Source organism: Cupressus sempervirens, chromosome 3 (assembly GCF_028749045.1).
Source record: "Cupressus sempervirens isolate cs-2001-9-10 chromosome 3, ASM2874904v1, whole genome shotgun sequence".
Classification (NCBI taxonomy): Eukaryota; Viridiplantae; Streptophyta; class Pinopsida; order Cupressales; family Cupressaceae; genus Cupressus; species Cupressus sempervirens.
In genome coordinates, this window is record NC_143120.1 from 451,787,045 (window position 1) to 451,793,083 (window position 6,039).

General features: G+C 32.0%; 1 pseudogene; it reads left to right on the forward strand.

The window, feature by feature from the left end:
- Positions 1–429: 429 nt before the first annotated feature.
- Positions 430–1,373, forward strand: LOC149567026 (uncharacterized; annotated as a pseudogene).
- The last annotated feature ends 4,666 nt before the right edge of the window (positions 1,374–6,039 follow it).

Consider the following 6,039-nt stretch of genomic DNA (forward strand, 5'->3'; position numbering starts at 1 on the left):
TAATTTTTATGAGAGAGTTAATTAAGTTATTTTGGGAAGATGAAGAGAGATTATTTTCTACTATTCAAACATTTCCTCTCTCCTCGTACTTTAACTTCTAGAGAGAAGTTCGGGTTTGAGTTTGGATTGCTTTCTCCCCATACTACCCCTCTCTACGTTCCAAAACTTCTAGATAGAAGTACAGGTTTGGGTTATCTTCTCTCACACAAACTTGCTCTCTCCGTGTACTAAAATACTCTCTCACTATGTACTCAAACTCTTTAATGTAATTCTAACCCGAACTTTCCTACCCAAACTCCAACTTTAAAACAACAGCCCACTGGAAATAAAATTCACAGATATAATGATGAAGCCTGGTTCTATCTGTAGGGAAGGCCATCCTCACAAATTATATAGGTGTCATTTGGATTTGACATTAATCCCAGTCTCATGGTAGCACTCACATTTTCTTGTGAGGAGATGAAATACGCACGTAAACTTTTGATAGAGTGCTGAAGTGTTTGAGGTTTTTCGTAAAATATTGGGCTGTGTACTAGTTCAGTAAGGGTCTTCTTCTTTCAATGGAAATATTGTGAACTAGAGCACTGCAGTGCCTTCAAAAGGAACCGCAGGTAATGGTAGTGGGAATTCAGACGCTTCAACAGCGCTTAAACATGACCTCGGGGTAGTGCTGGAATGGACTATGGATGAACAGAACATACTTGAAGAGAAACTTCAACAATATGCAAGTGAATCAAGTTTGGTAAAATATATCAAAATTGTTGCACTATTTTAAGATAAAACTATGCAAGACGTGGCTTTAAGGTACAGATGTATGTCAAAAAAAAGAAAATGGGAAGTGAAGAAAGGCTGATGAACAAAACTTGACGAAGAAGCCAAAGGATAGAAAGGAGTAATATGTGAATCCCTCAACAAAGCAACCTGGTCATTTACTGTCACAATCAAATATGGTCACATTTGCATCAGCAATGCCTTCCTTGGACAATGAAGGAGTATTGTCATTTGAACAAATTGGTGGTAGTACGAGGCAACTTCTGGAACAAAATGCAAAGGCCTTTGAACAAATTACAGAAAATATTGCATCTTATAGAATTCGAGAGAACATTGACCTCCCCTATCAGGCTTGAAACAACATTTTTGGAGTTTTGAATGATATGAAAGATATGCCTTGAATAATGAGTCAAATGCCACCTCTTGCTATTAAGATAAAAGAGAGTCTTGTAGATTCAGTGCTCCCAACACCAATCAGGGTATGCTATATGCAGATCATTGTACTGGATAGCTTAAATAGACATGTGAAGTCAGAAATGAGACGAAAGATGATCTATGGTGAGAAAACAAAGAGACTCGTCAATACCAGTTCCATAAGCTAGAAGTTGCCTATGATCTGCTTGACAAAATGCAGCCATGATGTTTGTTAAAAAATTTTTTGTCCAAACTTCCATCTAAAGTCCAAACGTTGACAAGCATCACAGAAAAATCCATAGGGAGTAATGTTTTTGGATGAAATGACTGGTGTAGCTTGCGAGCATGTATGCAAGACATGGAAGCATAGATAAAGTACGTAAACTGTCTGACATAATACCTCAATGGAGGGACAATATATCTCAGAAATATTGAATCAGGCAAGGCATGTGAACTATTTTACTGAATTTCTCAAACAAGAGTAGGCAACAGATGTAAAAATGAGTCCCACTAAAGATCACAATGAAATCATCAAAAGCCACACAAAATATTTGATATTATGCCCAAGTAGAGTTGGGGATATCTTTACATATGTGTAGTCAGCAACCGCAAGCTAGGCATGTGAAGTGGTTTGGTAGACATGGCATGTAACTGCTTGACATATCAACCCAATGCATCCGCAAGTGTGAGAAAAGGCATGTGAACCATCTAATCAAAGGTCGTCCCCACATATCTACGGCTTTGACAAAACTTAGACCAGGCATGTGAAAATTTTGATAGCAATTCCAAGGAAATTTTATGTTCATGAAGAGGCACGCAAACTTCTTTCTCAATATGCGAGGATTTGATGAAAACACAAAGTTAATGATTAGAGCATTACATTTGATTGTGTGTTCATTCATAGGCAACTAATTGCTTTCTTTCATCAATCCTCTACTTATCATGGGCATTGAGTATGGAGTGCACATGAGGACAATCATTCAATCAAATCAAGCTATAATGTCACCAGTTAATGCAATGTTGGTAAAGTATAAGCATGGTAATTGCTTGACAAAATACTGGAATTTGAATACAAAACAAAAGAAAGCTTGGACAAGGCATCGTCTCATGTTTTAATATTATTTTGAAGATATGTCACATCAAGGAATGAAATGATACAAAGGTTTTCCTATGGAATCAATTCTTTGTGCTATGTAGAGACAAAGAGAAGTTCAAACAATGGCTACTTTCAAGAAGACTTTCAAACCTGATTATCAAAAGAAAGGCATATAGTGATAAAAATCAGCATCAACAAGATCAATGATGTTGTTCTCCTCTAAGGCCACGGTCTTCAAGTTATCTTGTTGTAAAAATGACACATATCATTTCTTGTATCTCATAAGTTAGGATCTTAGCTCTCTTTTGGTTAAGGTTAAGCTTTAGAAGTCAAAATTTGCATGAGTTATGGTGGGAGTTGGTTTTCAAATGCGTGCCAAATTCCAAACTCTAACTTTTTGAGTAGTTACGAACCTAAAAGGTTAGTTATTCTAGAATAGCTATAAATTCTTGAAACTCAATGTAATAAAGGACTTTTTTGGACTTGGAGACAAGGAACACTTATGTTTTGATAACAAGGCAATTTTTGGAAAGTGTGTACAATTGTTGTTCTTGTAATCAATCATTTCTTATGTTCTTGGTGCTGAGAAATAAAGAAAGTACACATTGTGTTCTCTCTTTCTACATATTTGAAATGTTGAAATATTGATTCTTTCTTTGTAATGGATGTTTTTACGGTATTGTGCAAATATTGATGAATGATTGAATCAACCTTGTGTCAGTGATATCTCTCAAGCATAGTTCTTGATTGTTTTCATCAATAGTTTACATTGATTTTATGGAAACATTGAAGTCATGTGGTGCATTTACTATCAATGGTTTCCTTTTTATTTTCTAAGTTCTAATCACCTTTATTGAAAAATTTAAAAAGAATCATCTTACGAGGGAGTTGCCCCTCTAAATGCAGAGGAAGACCGGATATCAAGGGTCTATACAACTATTGGAGAAATCAATTTGCCACACACTCCATTGGGCTAAATCACATATTTTCTAAGTGACAAATTTGTTTACCAACACATAGCCATTTCAATTCCTATCACCTTGGCCTCAAGCAAATAGTGTAATTTTCCAACTATGTCAACTCGTATAACTTTTTCATATGTTCTGCTTTTTCACTATTGGTGTGATCTCTTTAAATAGTTGTCGTAAGGTTAAGGAATTAAGTGTCAAGCTGGAAATTAAGTTCCAACTAACCTAGAAGCTTCTCATATTATGAATAATCCACTTTTAATGGAGTACATGTTTAGTATCTTTAGAAAATGTAATGCCTATGTTGAAATTATATTGTTAATGTTTTAGAAAGCTTGTAGCCAACTAAGTGGAATATGTTTTGTTTACCATAGATAATTAAATATGTAGAAAATAATTATATTTAGAAAATAATTAAAATTTATTGTGATGTTATAAAATTTAGATTTTCAATTCAATTTTAGGGGTTGTAAATTGAATACGTCAGTGCTTCACTAGTTTTGTTTAAATTTACTTAAGATAAGTGTACCTATTAGTCCTATAAGAAATTATCAACTAGCACTTGAGAATTAGATAACTATATAGTTATGTTCAAATTTTCATTTTTAATTAGGCAAGAGTTCACAATAGTCTCTTATCTTGAGAGGTCTTAGTTCGAATAAATAAAATAATAATCAATCATAATAAATAAAATAATAATTAATCATAACACATAATAATTAAAATTGGTTATTAATTCTTTTAGTTTTATAGCCAACTAAATTGTTTAAAATTGATTATTAGTTTTAACATACACAAATTAACATGTTTCTTTCATTATGTCATTTGAAATATTATTTAATTTATGTTCTTCTATTAGTACTTTGAAATATTAATTAATGTGTGTTGTTTTATCTAATTTGAAATAGTTGGTTTCTTTGTGTCGATCACTAAGATTATTTTGTCTTTTAATTTAAATATGTTATTTTCTTTATACAATACTTGTAGTTATTTACTTTAGACAAAAAGTGTCACTACTGCCTGGTATTTGTCGTAACAAATAATTGATTAGATAGTTAATTAAAAAAAATTATCCTTTAAAAATTATTAAATACCAATAAATATTAATAATTATAAATATTTTCACATAATAATATAACTAGTAGTGTTAGGCAAGAGCTTACAACACAACGGTAAATTGTGAGCCTCTTATGTGGGAGGTCTTGGATTCAAAGCTCCTTGAACTTAAATGAATTTATTGATAAAGGTTGATGATTGAGATTATTGTTGATTAAGACTCCCAAACCTACTTAGACCTAAATTGTTACTTTTCCTTCCATCTCATCTTCAATACAGTATTGCTAAAAATATGGCATTACCAAATGCAATTAGAATATTCATCTGTGCTAACAGTTGAGTGACAACAATGTTGACTTGGAGTAAATAACACAAATTTTGAAGTACAAAGACTTAAAATACTTAGTTAAGAATAATATTTGTCAATGTTAACCAAGTGAATTTTGAGCATTTTATTTGTACAATTAAGAAAATGTTTCTTTTGGCTATGATAAACCCATGACTAGGAAAATTGGTAGTGAAGTGGATTTGGTTTAGTACCAACTTCAAACCAATTAGTTTTTCAACCCTAATTGAGTGAAGTAACATCATGAAGGATTGTCCACATTTAGTCACTTTAGCTTTGACTAAAATTTTGAGAAATTATGTGTCATTTAGGTACACAAAGTCGGTGAAGAAAGTAGTATTTCTAATATACTTTTTCATCTTAGGGATATAAGTTAGGAAGTATGTCAAAAATTCTCAATGCACAATATTTAAATATAATTTTTCCTATTGAAATGAGGAGAGATTCGCATTGGACTTAGATTCAACATTAGGCTGGTAAAAACATTAATGGTTATGGTCTTTTGGACCTTTTTATTGTTTAATATGCAAATTTTATCATTTTGGACAATGAGAAATCATTTCTCAGTCTATGTGAGATAAATGGGCTTAGAGTGAGGTAGTTGCCCAATCTTTGTTTACATCCACACTAAAGCAACATGGATCATAATGCCCAAATCCTATATCAACAAAAAATGTTGTTAATAGATTTGTCTCCTTTTGTCAAGAGTTTGATTTTAGGCTATTTCAAAAAATAAGCATAATGTAGCTTGGGCTTATGACAATTAATCTTGAGGTCATAGAAAATCAATATTATGGTGAAAAGAAAAATCCTAGGTACAAAAGAAGGTGTAAGCTTTTCTTCTTTGGACATTGGTCTAGAACTAACATTTCTTCCTCTAACTTGATTCAACAATTTCAAGAAGTCAACCAATTGGTGATATAATCCTTCATCGAAGAGCATAATATACAAGAGGATATTCTTTTAATTTATTTATTTTCCTATTTTTTTAAGGTAGAGATTTGCTATGGTTTTCTCATTTTTTTGGGTTCTATTGAGTTGTGTATGCCCATGTTGTATGTGAATCACACTTGTGGTGGAATTTTCCTTGGAGTCAATCCAAGATCTTTTCCATGTAATGGAGTGGTTCACATAAAAAATATAAAACAAAAATCCATCAATGTTTGCTTTTATAAATATTCTATTACAATTTCAGATTTGGAGGTTATACATTGACATATTTGTAATAGAAACTTGTATGTGGATGGAAATTCTACAAACTTCATTCAGAGTACGTGTCGTTTTCCGATAGCTTTTTTTATATTTTATTTTTAAATTCTCAACATTCTTTTTTATAAAATAAATGATATTATCTTTTAACTCTTGAAAGCTATTGCTTATGGGCTTAA